Source organism: Podarcis melisellensis (genome assembly GCF_964234715.1).
Source record: "Podarcis melisellensis genome assembly, chromosome: 10".
NCBI classification, from domain to species: Eukaryota; Metazoa; Chordata; class Lepidosauria; order Squamata; family Lacertidae; genus Podarcis; species Podarcis melisellensis.
The window spans coordinates 73,921,505-73,937,053 of NC_138542.1; the positions used below are offsets into that span (position 1 = coordinate 73,921,505).

The following is a 15,549-nucleotide window of genomic DNA, read 5'->3' on the forward strand; positions in this document are numbered from 1 at the left end:
TCTGGGGAGGGCGTTCCATAGACAAGGGGCCACCACTGGGAAGGCTCTTTTCCCCCTGCCATAGTTCAGCAGGCCAAGGCACTCCTAGCTGGGGTGGGGGGCTGTGTTGAAGGTCTCTGAGGACAGGAAGAAGCCTTCCTTCAGATCCTTGTGACCCCAAACCCTAAAAACCAGCCCTTTTGAATTGTGCCCATAATCTGACCGGTGGCTCAGAGAGTAAACCTCAGCTGCTGGGATCACAGATCCGTGGCAGTGGGTCCATACAAGGGACCTGAGCAGAATGGCCAACGAGCCACGTCCCATCTGAGCACAGGGCATGGGCCTCCTCCAAGCATCCTACCTCTCTTTTAAATCAGAACCAGTGAAGGCGGTGAAGGTCCTGTGTGAGTGCCTGGAGGTGGTTGGAGGATAGATGGCGGCTAACAGATTGAGGTTTAATCCTGACAAGACAGAAGGACTGTTTTTTGGAGAAAAGGGGGTGGGTGGGAGTGGGGGACTCCGTGGTCCTGAATGGGGTAACTGTGCCCCTGAGTCATTTTGAGAAGCACAGGTCAATTCTGTGTCTCGGGCAGCTGTCTACCAGCTCCATCTAGTACGCAGGCTGAGACCCTCCCTTCCTGCAGACTGTCTCGCCAGAGTGTACACACTCTAGTTATCTCCCGCTTGGACTACTGCAATCTGCTCTATGTGGGGCTACCTTAGAAGGTGACCTGGAAAGTGCAATTAATCCAGAATGCGGCAGCTAGACTGGTGACTGGGAGCGGCTGCTGGAACCACATAACACCGGCCCTGAGAGATCTGCATTGGCTCCCAGTATGTTTCTGACACAATTCAAAGTGTTGTGCTGACATTAAAACCCCTAAAAGGCCTTGGTCCAGTATACCTGAAGGAGCGTCTCCACCCCCATCGTTCAGCCCGGACACTGAGGTCCAGCTCTGAGGGCCTTCTGGTGGTTTCCTCACTGTGAGAAGTGAAGTTACAGGGAACCAGGCAGAGGGCCTTCTCGGTGGTGGCACCCGGCCTGTGGAATGCTTTCCCACCAGATGTCAAAGAGGGAAACAACTACCTGACTTTTTTAAGACATCTGAAGACATCAGGGAGGTTTTTAATATTTAATGCTGTATTGTTTTTAACACTCAAATGGGAGCTGCCCAGAGTGGCTGGGGAAACTCAGCCAGATGGGTGGGGTATAAATAATAAATTGTTGTTGTTGTTGTTGTTATAGTTCCCGGTGAACATAAAAAGAGCCCTGCTGGATCAGGCCAGCAGCCTATTTAGTCCAGCATTCTGTTCTCACAGTGAATAACCAGACTCCCATGGGAAACCCACAGCCAGGATTGGAGCCCAAGAGCCCTCTCCCCTCCCATGTTTTATATCCAGAAGCATTGCTGTCTTCAGCTGTGGAAGCAGAGCAGAGCCATCTTGTCTAGAAGACATCGATCTATTTTTTTTCCATGAATTTGTCTGGTCCTCTTTTAAAGCCATCGAGGTTGGGGGCTGCCCCTGCCTCCTGTGGCAGAGAGTTCCATGGATTAACCATGTACTGTGGGAAGAAGGACTTTCTTGTCTGTCCCAAATCTCCCAACATTCAACTTTGTTGCATGTCTACGGAGATCTTGTGTTGTGAGGGAGGGAGAAAAACCTTTCCTCTCTCCATTTCCTCCATGCCGTGCAGAATTTTATAAGGTTCTTCCATGTCACCTCTTCCTTGCCTTTTGTCTAAATGAAAAAGTTGGAGTTACGGCCATCTTTCATCGTAAGGTGGTCACTCCACCCCCTCGATTGTTTTGGTGGCACTTTTCTAAACCGTTTTCCAGTTCTGCAATATCCTTTTTTGAGGTGAGGCAAGCAAGCTCTTTATTGCATCTTTTCTTGCAAACTGGTCCTGGAGCTCAGTGGCTACTCCTTCAGTCGCACCCACTTCGGGGGGGGGGGGGCTGCCCTTTTCCATTCTGGCTATGGGGCCCCCCTTTCAGCAAGCCTTAAATTCTTCCTCAGAGCAATTAACCCACCCTCCTCTTTGGTGGCCCCCGTCTTCTCATGAGCACAGATAGCAATCAGAGCTTCTGCATTATTGATCTGTTTGGGGAATAATTTTGCATCTTTCCCTTCCATGAGTCTGCTGACATGCTAGAAGCAACAAGGAACAGGAATCCCCGAGGCTGCCAAGTGAGAACTTGCAAGGGGTGAAGCAGCGTTTGCAAAATTTGGGCAGATTTTCTGCCCTGGCGCCTAATCGATACACAAGGTGGTTGCTGAATGGTAGAATGGACCCTCGAAGCCGCTCTTGTCATTTAAAAGAAATAATTTCATCCACCAGGATAATCAGCTGCATCTGTGTTCTCACTGGTGTGTGACATGACCTCTGGAACTCACTGCTGCAGTAGAGAGTTGGAAGCATGGGCTTTCATGACTAGTTACTGTGGGTGGGTGCATGTGGGTGCATTCGCACATGCAATGCACAGAGTCCCATGGCAGCCTTTTGCCATTTCAGCATCAATTGTGTTGGTGTTAAAATCCGCCTCATTGTCATATCCACCCACATGCAAAACCCTTGCTTTCTGCTTAAAGGTAAAGGGACCCCTGGCCATTAGGTCCAGTTGTGGCCAACTTGGGGGTTGCGGCGCTCACTTTATTGGCCGAGGGAGCCGGCGTTCAGCTTCCGGGTCATGTGGCCAGCATGACTAAGCCGCTTCTGGCGAACCAGAGCAGCGCACGGAAATGCCATTTACCTTCCCGCTGGAGTGGTACCTATTTATCTACTTGCACTTTGACGTGCTTTCAAACTGCTAGGCTGGCTGGAGCAAGGATTCGAACCACCAACCTTCTGATCGGCAAGTTCTAGGCTCTGTTGTTCAACCCACAGGGCCACCCACGTTCTTCTTGCTGCTTAGGTCCTCACTTATCCTTTCCTGGTCCTGAAGGCCTCACAAGTTGAGCTCAACTTGAGCATCTGCCTCCAGCACGAGGTGCCAGCTCCTGTTGCCAGGAGAGAAAGCTCCACCTGTTGAAAGCCTGCCTGCTGCGTTCCTTTTTAAGACGGCAGCCTTTCCCTCCTTTCCCCGCTAAAAACCCTTGCAGCCCTGGTCGTGCCGGGAAGGGGAGGGGGCGGCTTCGAGGTGGAGAAGGAGGGTCTTCGGTGGGCAAAGCAGGCCGGCTGCGTCCAGCCGCTGACACTCGAGAGCAGCTCCAGAGAGGCTGGGAAGGGCGAGCCAGGCAGGCAAGTAAGGGAGCAGGAGTGCCAGCTTGGACCCGTGACCATGGGTGCCATGCAGCGTGCATGGCCCTGGCACCGAAATTTGTGGGTGCCCGGCCCCTTCATAGGGAACTTTGTGGGGGAGTTTGCAGCTGTAGTGCAGAGATAGAAGGGTCTTTGGTTCCAATTCTTGCAGAAAGAGTGCTGTGCCCTTGAGCAAGAGCCCACTGATGGGTGTGTTTGAATGAAAAGCCCCATAATTCTTGACTTAAAATTGAAGGGACCCGGTGGGTCATCTAGTCTAACCCGCTGCAATACAGGAATCACAGCTAAAGCTTGCTTCCTCTTCCACAGGAGAGCCCTTGTGATATTTGAATTCAGTCATCACATCCCTTTGCCCTCCATGAATTTGTCTCATCATCTTCCAAAGCCATCCAAGTTGGCCCTCCCTGCCTCATGGGGCAGGGAGTTCCATAGTTTAGCCATGAGCTGCATGAAGAAGGACTTGCATTCGGGGGAGAGTTGCCTGCCTGATTTCATCTGGGCTTCTTGGGAGGGAGGGGGGATAGATTTAAGGAATCTCAGGCACAACGATCCCTCGCTCCCTCGCTTTCGTGCCCCACTAGGGTGAGGATGGGGGCTAAACTGACTTTGCTCGAGTCTCACATAAAGAGGCCACCAATCCAAGTAGCACCGAAGCCCACGGTCAGAGGAGATGTGCCGGGAGGAGTGCCGCCGTCCCACCCCTTCCCTGGCACCCAGCGCCATCCTTGGTTGGCTTGTGTGGTTGGCGCTGCGGACCTGACCCTGCATTTAAAATTGAGCTTGTCAATTCCAAGGGACTAATGAATTGTTAAAGCTGAAAAAGTGCTCATTAGCTTTGGGGGGAATAAATTAATTCCCTTCTAGGCTGGCTTGCCTTGATTGGCATCTCTTGTATACATAAATGTTTAATTAAAATACATAATGAGTGTGAAATGATCAACCGCCTGAGCAGCTGGAGACCTGGGTGTGAGCGGATCTCTCGGAGTGAATGCACACACAGGCACACAGCCGTGCGCCCAAAGTGTGGGGCTTTTTCACCTTCCTGTGAGCGTGCGAGGGTCCACTATAGTGAACTGGTTATGGGAAGAAGCAGAAAAGTTCCACGCCTTGGTCCCTGCGCATTTATTTATTTCAAATATTTTTACTCTGCTTTGCCCACTGAGCGCGTTCAAACTGGTTTACAAATGCAAGCAGTAATTTGAAAGGAGCAGCTCCGAGCACAATAGCAAATTAATAGGCTGTCAATAAAACAAACACTTTGGAAACAGCTTTCGGCAAGGAGCTTTAGCTTATGCTGCCTGCCTCCACCGACACAGGAATCTGTTATAATTGATTTATGGTTCCCATTAAATTGACTATGACATTATTAAGGTGTTTCGGGGCTGTGTGTTAGATTAATACAATTATTAATTTTAAAAGCAGGGCGCTGTATTCAAGCCTCCGTTGCCATTTGTCTGTGTAGCTTAAATATTTATATCCCTCGACGTGACAGAAATGTAGACAGTGTCTTGGAAAAGGAGCATAAATAAGGCATCATTTGAAATCCACTAAAATGCAAAATTCATGCAGTGTGTTCTTGCCTGGTGGGGGGAGGTTGTGGGCAGAGTCAACACTGGGGGGGAGGAGGGTTTCCCGACGACCTTTGCCAGTTCAGTGTAGGACAAGATTAATGGTCTAGCAGGACTCTCTTAAGATCTGTGGGTTGAAGTTGCTGGGGGGGGGGCGGATAGCTTGGGGTGGGGGCTGATGCCTTTGTGCCCTGACTTTGGGGGCTTCCTTGTGGGCACATCTGGGGGTCACGGTGGACAACAGAGGGCTGGCCTGGAAGCAGACATCAGAGGCAGCAGAACCCCACTCCCTTGGAAGACGGTGAACTCTCCTTCCTTGGAGGTTTTTAAGCAGAGTTTGGCTGGCCATCTGTCCTGGATATTTAAGCTGTGATATCTGCATTGCAGAATGGAGCGCTAGGAGGACTTCCCTTGACCTAGACCTTCAACTTCTGTTGATGCAGCCTAAAATTGCTTTGGCCATTTTTTTGCTGCTGCAACACACTCCAGGCTAAACATACCCAGCTCCTTCAACCACTCCTCATCAGGCTTGGTTTCCAGACCCTTGATCATCTTTGTCACCCTCCTCTGCACACCTTCCAGCTTGTCAACATCCTTCTTAAACTGTGGTGCCCAGAACTGGACACAGGATTCCAGGTGGGATCTGAACAAGGCAGAATAGAGCGGGACTATGACTTCCCTGGATCCGGACACTAGACTTCTGTTGATGCAGCCTAGAATGTTGTTGTTTAGTTGTGTACGACTCTTCGTGACCCCATGGACTAGAGCATGCCAGGCACTCCTGTCTTCCACTGCCTCCCTCATGCTGGTAGCTTCAAGAACACTGTCCCACCATCTCCTCCTCTGTCGTCCCCTTCTCCTTGTGCCCTCCATCTTTCCCAACATCAGGGTCTTTTCCAGGGAGTCTTCTCTTCTCATGAGGTGGCCAAAGTCTCAGCTTCAGGATCTATCCTTCCAGTGAGCACTCAGGGCTGATTTCCTTAAGAATGGATACGTTTGATCTTCTTGCAGTCCATGGGACTCTCCAGCACCAGAATTCAAAAGCATCAATTCTTCGGCGATCAGCCTTCTTTATGGTCCAGCTCTCACTTCCATACATCACGACTGGGAAAACCATGGCTTTAACTATACGGACCTTTGTTGGCAAGGTGATGTCTCTGCTTTTTAAGATGCTGTCTAGGTTTGCCATCGCCTTTCTCCCAAGGAGCAGGCGTCTTTTAATTTCATGACTGCTGTCACCATCTGCAGTGATCACGTAGCCTAAGAAAGTAAAATCTCTCACTGCCTCCATTTCTTCCCCTTCTATTTGCCAGGAGGTGATGGGCCTAGTGGGCATGATCTTCATTTTCTTGATGTTGAGCTGCAGACCATATTTTGTGCTCTCCTCTTTCACCCTCATTAAAAGGTTCTTTAATTCTTCCTCACTTTCTGCCATCTAGGTTGTGTCGTCTGCATATCTGAGGTTGTTGATATTTCTTCCGGCAATCTTAATACCGGTTTGGGATTTATCCAGCCCAGCCTTTCGCATGATAAATTCTGCATATAAGTTAAATAAGCAGGGAGACAATATACAGCCTTGCCGTACTCCTTTCCCAATTTTGAACCAATCAGTTCTTCCATATCCAGTTCTAACTGTAGCTTCTTTTCCTAGAATTAGTATTGGCCTTTTTTGCTGCTGCATCACACTGTGGATTCATGTTCGGCTTGTGGTCCACCAAGACCCCCAGATCCTTCTCACATGTCCAGGTAGTAAACCAGGGGTCCCCCATCTTATATTTGTGCACCTGGATCTTCCTGCCTCAGTAGAGACATCACTTTGCCAACAAAGGTTCGTATAGTTAAAGCTATGGTTTTCCCAGTAGTAATGTATGGAAGTGAGAGCTGGACCATAAAGAAGGCTGATCGCCGAAGAATTGATGCTTTTGAATTCTGGTGCTGGAGGAGACTCTTGAGAGTCCCATGGACTGCAAGAAGATCAAACCTCTCCATACTGAAGGAAATCAACCCTGAGTGCTCACTGGGAGGACAGATTGTGAAGCTGAGGCTCCAGTACTTTGGCCACCTCATGAGAAGAGAAGACTCCCTGGAGAAGACCCTGATGTTGGGAAAGATGGAGGGCACAAGGAGAAGGGGACGACAGAGGACGAGATGGTTGGATAGTGTTTTCGAGGTTACCACCATGAGTCTGACCAAACTGCGGGAGGCAGTGGAGGACAGAGGTGCCTGGCGCTCTCTGGTCCATGGGGTCACGAAGAGTCGGACATGACTGAACGACTAAACAACAACAACATCTTCCTGCCTCAGCGCAGAACCTGACATTTGTACATATTGAAATTCATTCTTTCAGCTGGGGCAGTTGAGCCATCAGACAGATGTTCCATGATGTGTTTTGTCAATAAAAGGACCAGTGCAGGTTTGTGTCCTGGTGTGTGTGTGTTTGTGAATTGCATTCCTCTGTGACCATGCAGAGCTGTTCTGACATCATCACCGGTATGCTAAGATAACGGTGGGAGGTATTTAACTTTGCAGCTTGCCCAGCCATTTCCCGCCCCCTCCAAACAAGCCATTTCCCTTTGCTCAAACCTGCCTCTGTTGAAATTAGCCAGCCCCACACAGGCCTGCCAGAGGCTCAGCGTGCAGCCTGTTTATTAGATTAATTGGGCGTTTGCAAATGTGCTTCTCTGATTACATTCTGAATTGCTAACAAGCGAGGCTGCCGCATGGAACAACTTGTAGGGCAGGCGGGGTGGGGGTGGGGGGGGAGGCAGGTCTGCAGACCAGCTGCCACTGCGCCAATGACCAGTCTGTTGGTCACGCTTGCAGGATTGCTGCATCACTGTGGAGGGTGGGTGTGAGAGAGCCCGGCTGCAGGATCCGGCCAAAGGTAGTCCAGAATCCTGTTCTCACAGTGGCCAAGCAAATGCCCAGTGAGGAGCCTGCTAGCAGGGTCCAGAGCAAGGGGGATAAAAATCAATGATTTTTTTTGGGGGGGGGGAACCATAAAAATTGGATTTTTAAAAAATTTAAATCAGATTTTTAAATTTAAATTGGATTTTTAAAATAAAATGCTTTTGGAGGAAAAATCTTTCTAACAATAGTTTTCTATTGAAGTTACATTATAGTCCAAAGGCTATTCATCAGGAAATAAGGATTTGTTCTAAGTTTTTCATGTGGGCTGAAACTCAGTCTAAGGTTGTTGTTGTTGTTTTTTAAATCGTTTATCCACATCAGTTAACAAACATGGATACGTATGCTATAATGTTATTGCTTTAGTTAAATAAATTGTTTAATTTGTTTAATTTGTTAATAAGGAAATGATTGTTATTCTCCTTCCAATAAAGTACAGCAGAAAGGTTGCCCAGATATAATAATAATAATAATAATAATAATAATAATAATAATAATAATAATAATAATAATAATTTATTATTTGTACCCCGCCCATCTGGCTGGGTTTCCCCAGCCACTCTGGGCGGCTTCCAACAAAGATGAAAGATACACTAAAATGTCACATATTAAAAACTTCCCTGAACAGGGCTGCCTTCAGATGTCTTCTGAATGTCAGGTAAATGTTTATCGCTTTGACATCTGATGGGAGGGCGTTCCACAGGGCGGGCGCCACTACCGAGGAGGCCCTCTGCCTGGTTCCCTGTAACGTGGCCTCTCGCAGTGAGGGAACCGCCAGAAGGCCCTCGGAGCTGGACCTCAGTGTCCGGGCAGAACAATGGGGGAGGAGACGCTCCTTCAGATATACTGGACCGAGGCCGTTTAGGGCTTTAAAGGTCAGCACCAACACTTTGAATTGTGCTCGGAAACGTACTGGGAGCCAATGTAGGTCTTTCAAGACCGGTGTTATATGGTCTTGGCGGCCGCTCCCAGTCACTAGTCTAGCTGCCACATTCTGGATTAGTTGTAGTTTCCGGGTCACCTTCAAAGGTAGCCCCACGTAGAGCACATTGCAGTAGTCCAAGCGGGAGGTAACCAGAGCATGTACCACTCTGGCGAGACAGTCCGCAGGCAGATAGGGTCTCAGCCTATGTACCAGATGGAGCTGATAAACAGCTGCCCTGGATACAGATTTGACCTGTGCCTCCATGGACAGCTGTGAGTCCAAATGACTCCCAGGCTGCGCACCTGGTCCTTCAGGGGCACAGTTACCCCATTCAGGACCAGGGAATCCTCCACACCTGCCCGCCTCCTGTCCCCCAAAAACAGTACTTCTGTCTTGTCAGGATTCAACCTCAATCTGTTAGCCGCCATCCATCCTCCAACCGCTTCCAGACACTCACACAGGACTTTCACCGCCTTCACTGGTTCTGATTTAAAAGAGAGGTAGAGCTGAGTATCATCCGCATACTGATGAACACCCAGCCCAAATCCCCTGATGATCTCTCCCAGTGGCTGCATGTAAATGTTGAAAAGCATGGGGGAGAGGACAGAACCCTGAGGCACCCCACAAGTGAGAGCCCAGGGGTCTGAACACTCATCCCCCACCACCACTTTCTGAACACTGCCCAGGAGGAAGGAGTGGTACCACTGTATGACAGTGCCCCCAGCTCCCAGCCCCTCAAGACGGTCCAGAAGGATGTTATGGTCGATGGTATCAAACGCCGCTGAGAGATCCAGCAGAACTAGGAAACAGCTCTCACCTTTGTCCCTAGCCCGCCGGAGATCATCAACCAGTGCGACCAAGGCAGTTTCAGTCCCATGATGAGGCCTGAATCCCGACTGGAAGGGATCCAAATGGTCCGCTTCTTCCAGGCGTGCCTGGAGTTGTTCAGCAACCATTCGCTCAATCACCTTGCCCAAGAATGGAAGATTTGAGAATGGGCGATAATTGGCCATCGTGGCCGCATCTAAAGATGGTTTTTTAAGAAGCGGTTTAATAACCGCCTCTTTCAGCGGGTCTGGGAAGGCTCCCTCACGGAGGGAAGCATTCACCACCCCACGAAGCCCATTGCCCAGTCCTTCCCGGCTATATAAACAGTGAACTTATTAAACCTCACAATCATTTCATAATTATTTGCCTGTGTATTTTTAATAGTATAACCAAATCAGTAATTTTTGATATAACGGTAAAAACTACTCTGAAAATTTATTCTTCCAAAAATGAAACCTTCGTCTCGTTGTAAATATTAAGTTGATACCAGCAAGAATGAGTCTTTCCATAAAAAAGAAAGAAAGATTTTAATCAAATCTTGCTGACTAGTGACTTAAATCGTGATTTAAATTGATTTGATTTAAATCTAATCCACCCTGGTCCAGAGTTTTGCACTGCAGAGAGGAGAGGATGAATTGGCTCCTTCCCCCAAGGGCTGTGTCAGAGTAGAAGCTGGATGTTATGAGGAAAAACCTGCTCCTTTTCCCTTACGGGGTACCCAAGAGCCCATATAGAGTCCTTTTGTAGCTTCCCTATTGGTAGGAGAAAATAACAGAGGCCAACCAGAGAATATTGAGAAGCAAAGTAGCTAGTAAGCCTGATCTTTATTAAAGCTGTTGCAACAGGGTGTTCCCCCCCCCACACACACACACAGGAGAGCGGCGGACCCCTAACAAAGGTGTGCAAGACCTTATATAGACATTTTGAAAGTGCCCGCCCTGGAGTCCAAGACCGCCCCCAGAAACATCATACATACATCACAGAAGGGGTGGAAATTTGGGTGTGTTACTTCTTCCTATCTGCCAGGTTACCTGATTGGATTACCTGGGCATCCGGGCCACTCTTTTGTTATGATAACTACTCAGTTCTTGAATGCAGGTCACAGGCTCACCCTCGTCATATCTTAAATGTGCCCTTAAGACAGGATTTGTGAGCAAAGAGACAATGGGGAGATTTCCCCCGTTTCCTTCGACCTTGCAGAGAAATATTTGGTAATTTTGGGAGAGAGAAAATGGTTCCAGGACTTTTTCTGTGGACTTCAGACATGTGGCTTACATATTTGTATGTGTTTGCTTGGTACATTTATGAACAACTATTTTATATATATGGGACATGGGTGGCACTGTGGGTTAAATCACAGAGCCTAGGGCTTGCCGATCAGAAGTCGACGGTTCAAATCCCTGCGACGGGGTGAGCTCCCGTTGTTCAGTCCCTGCTCCTGCCAACCTAGCACTTCGAAAGCACACCAGCGCAAGTAGGTACCGCTCCAGCGGGAAGGTAAACGCCGTTTCCATGTGCTGCTCTGGTTCGCTCTGATCCGGAAGCTGTACGCCGGCTCCCTCGGCCAGTAAAGCGAGATGAGCGCCGCAACCCCAGAGTCGGTCACGACTGGACCTAATGGTCAGGAGTCCCTTTACCTTTTTATTATATATATATAAGACCTTAAAATTCTTATAACACTGGACATAATCCAGATCTCAAAATGCTGCAGTAGCAGGATATTTGGGCCCTGGAAACTGCCACCAGCCAGCACTGGTCGCAAGGGGTTAGGCGTTTAGGCTTTCCCTGTTTTAGGTATTTGCAACCCCCGAATCCCTGTTTCATGTGCTTTTAGGATACCATTTTGTTGGTCTTAGGTTGTGTTTCGTTTGAATGTGATTAGCTGTGATTCCTGCATTGCAGGGGGTTGGACTAGATGAACCTGGGTGTCCCTTCCAACTCTACAGTCCTGTGATAGCATGGTATTGGTTGCTTTTTATGCCCCACACCACTTGTGTACTGCAAAAAACAATAATCTATTAAGTGGCTTATAAATGCTTTTAAATAAACCAGTATTGGGTTGTAGTCAGCTGACTTTTACTCGGTCCTGTTGACATTAATGGCCATGAGTAACTTAATTTTGGCTTAACGCTTAATCCATTAATTTCACCCGATTGACTCTGAGTAAAAGTTAGTTTGAATGCACCTCGTTATTTTATAAAGCCACCACCAACAGCACAAATTTAGAGCGGAAGCAGAAAAGGGAGGTCCCTGCACCCAAGGAGCTTGCAATCTACATTTTGCTTGGGTGGGAGTCAAGAGAGGAAGAAGAAATTTGCTCTGTGTGTGTGTGTGTGTGTGTGTGTGTGTGTGTGTGTGTGAGAGAGAGAGAGAGAGAGAGAGAGAGAGAGAGAGAGAGAGAGAAATCTGCATTCATTTCATTTACACAAAGTTGGCTCAGTTTCATTACAGGCTGAGAGTTTAACCCGTTGGTTTCCAAAGTGGGGCAGTGGGATTACCTGGGTGGGGTTTCTAAGAGTCAGGTGGGTGGCATTGCGGGGGCTGGTATCACTGGGTTAAGTTCATCAGTTTTGTTGAATTAATGGCACCAAACAGTTTTAATTGGATTTTGAATTAAAGTGCAGTGAGTTGTTACTGTTTTGCATTTTTTGTGTGTGTGTGTGATGCAAACCACGATCCTGAACAATCTGTTTTATAGGGACGAATTTATGGAACCAAGCAGGGTGGGGGCAGATGCACAGAGGAAGGACCTGGTGTTCCTTTGCAGGGGGTGCAAATTCCAGCTTGCCAGGAAGGCATACTGGGGGCAGGAACCACGGGCAGCGAAATCCAGGCGCTTGGCATCTCCCTCGAGCATTGGAGCTTTAACCAGCTTCCCGATTTGCATTCCTGCCTCTGATGCAGCCATTAATACATATTGATTTACAACCCACGAGAGGCTTTTAATGTTGGGTTTCCTCTTCCTCCTCCCCCTCCTGCCTTCCTTACCCACTTCTGCACGGTCAATATGGCAGCGCAGTGCTTCTGTTCCAGCGAGCCTGTGGCCCGAGTCCTTTCCTTGGTCTTGTTAACCGAATCTTTTGGGTTAAATTGTGTGGAATGATACAATGCCGTTAATTGGAAGGAGCCCGAATCATTTGGAAGAAAAGGGCAGCTGTTGGCTTGCACCCAGATATCTCTCTCTCTACCACCCACCCTCTCCCGGTTTCAGAGAGTTAAATTGTGCATCTCCAAATCTAATTTGGTGGTTCTGAACAGACAAGGGAGCATTGATGTGCAAATACAGGGGCAGAAAGAGGCGGGGGTGCAGGCAGGCCTCCACCCACCCAAAAATGATGGAGAAACAGGATTGTATAGGAGTCTGGTTCTGTGATGCATCCTCACTCGGTCCCGATTCAGGAAACAAAGTAAAATAAAAGGTCCCTCCCCTCTGTCTCAAGGGACTGTGTCTGTACAGAGGCTGCTTCTGTGATACTGCATTGCTTCAGAAAGAGTTTGCTGGGCGGTGGGTTCCCACAGGTGCTCACGAGACACCCCCCCCCATATAGCCTCAAGTTTCAGTTGGCCTCCAGAAGGGACAGAGCCTTTAGTGTGGTGGGCTTTGTCCTACGGAACTCCCTGCCGGTGGATATTCACCAAGGACTGCCCCTGCCTTCTTTCAGACATTTTTTGAAAGCCCTATTGTTTAGGCAGGCCTATGCAATATACATTTTGTCTGCAGTGTGGTGTAGTGGTTAGAGCAGGGCTAGGCAACCTAAGGCCCGGGGGCCAGATGCGGCCCAAATGCCTTCTCAATCCGGCCTGCGGATGGTCCGGGAATCAGCATGTTTTTACGTGAGTAGAATGTGTCCTTTTATTTAAAATGGATCTCTGGGTTATTTGTGGGGCCTGCCTGATGTTTTCACATGAGTAGAATGTGTCTTTTTATTTAAAACGCATCTCTGGGTTATTTGTGGGGCATAGGAATTCGTACATATTTTTTCCCCAAAATATAGTCTGGCCCACCACATGGTCTGAGGGACGGTGGACTGGCCCACAGGTGAAAAAGGTTGCTGATCCCTGGGTTAGAGTGTAAAACTGTGACCTGGGAGAAGTATCAGGAAGGGTTTTTTTTAAAAAAAAAAAATTTAAATGTTTTTATATTCTGCTGGAAGCCTCCTAGAGTGGCTGGGGAAACCCAGCCAGATGGGTGGGGTATCATCATCATCATCATCTGCCATTCGGCCACACAGCTCACAAGGTGGGACCTTTGAGGGCAGACCAGCCCCTGCATCACTCAGCCTAGCCTAACCTCACAGGGTTGTAAAGGCAAAGAGACCCCTGACCATTAGGTCCAGTCATGGCTGACTCTGAGGTTGCAGCGCTCATCTTGCTTTATGGGCCAAGGGAGCCGGCGTACAGCTTCTGGGTCATGTGGCCAGCATGACTAAGCCGCTTCTGGCGAACCAGAGCAGCGTACGGAAACACCGTTTGCCTTCCCGCCAGAGCGGTACCTATTTATCTACTGCCAAGTTGGCAGGAGCAGGGACCGAGCAACAGGAGCTCACCCCGTCATCGCGGGGATTCAAACCACCGACCTTCTGATCGGCAAGTCCTAGGCTCTGTGGTTTAACCCACAGCACCACCCGCGTCCCTCACAGGGTTGTGGTTAGGATTAAATGAGAGAAGAACCACACATGCCCCCTTGAGCTCTGCGCAGAAAATGGTGGGATGCAAATGCCATGATGAACAAATAAATGATAGAGGTTTATGAATGCCTTTTGCTGGTTGTAGTCTTCCGTAAGAATGGATTATAAATATGTACATAGATAGATAGGAGCCCCAGGCAGCTGCCTCTCTGAGAAGCAGTCATAATATAGGAAGCAGCCTTGCGTGGAGCAGAACCCCTGGTCCGCAGCCCAAGATCCATTTTTGTAGTACATGGGACCTGAGACTTTGTGAATGGCCTTTCTCACCCCTCAGGTCATGGCTCCTCACTTTCATTTAGGAAACTTGAGGCTTTGCCCCTTCAAGGCATTTGCATCACTCAGGGCCAGGGGCTTCTAACCAAGAAAAAGGACGACATTCCCGTAAGATCATAAACCAACAGCGTTAAAATGGGAACTGGCTCTGGAAGTGGGTCGTTTGCTGGAAAGGGAAAGTTTTAACCGATCAGCAAAACAGAAGACGAGGCTGCAGGGTCCGACCAATGGCCCATCTAGTCCAGTATCCTGCTTTCAGAGTGGGCAGCCAGAAAAACAGCAAGCGCCGGGACTAGGCAGATCTCAGGGTGGGGTGAGAATGTCCAATATTGCTATTTAAAATATACTCGGAGCCGAGAGTGGATTTCATGCTCTTTATTCAGCTCATAGTGGTGAGAAGGAATGGAAGTTCTCCCAGAATGTCTGCTTTATATACATTATTTACACAATGGGCCCCACATGATTGGCTTATTCTGGGATTCACCTGTAGGCCAATCAGGTTGCGGATTCACTTCCACCTGGAGCTGGATTGGGTGGCTCCTGTGGACCAATCAGACTGCTGCATTCTGGACCCTATTGTTCTAGGACCAATCAGACTGCTGCCTTTTGGATCCTATTCAACTCAGTACATAACACTATTGATGGCTGACAGCCATTATGACTTCCTTCTCCCTCTAATACCAGAGACAATATACCTCTAAATCTCAGTTGCTGGGAATTGCAACTTTTCTTGCACTCAAGTACTGCTTGCAGGATTATTCTTGGGGCATCTGAGGGCCAGCTGTGAGATCACAGTGTTGGACTAAATGGGCCGATGGTCTGATCCTGAAGCCTCTCCTAATGTTCCTAAGGCATTCCACAACTTGGGTGCCATCACCAAGAAGCTCTGTTCTCTCACCCAAACTAGTTGAGAGGGATGATTTAAAAAATGCTTTTTGAAATTCTCCCCCCCTTTTTTTTTTTTTTGCAAAACACCTTGGAAAATAAGCCCAGCTAGGGTTGCCATATTTTGAAAAGCAAAAAAGAGGATGCTATGACGACTCCAATTTTAAATACCCCTGCTGTATGTGGACTATAGAAGCTGTGATCTATTGCTGAGGGGGCCTGGAGAAGAGAAGA

The 15,549-nt window shown here is 48.5% G+C and overlaps 1 protein-coding gene across 10 annotated transcripts in view; it reads left to right on the forward strand.

Annotated features, from left to right (window-relative positions):
• Positions 1 to 15,549, forward strand: part of SHANK3 (SH3 and multiple ankyrin repeat domains 3) — a 436,398-nt gene that overhangs the window by 288,422 nt on the left and 132,427 nt on the right. The gene's annotated exons all lie outside the window — the stretch shown is intronic.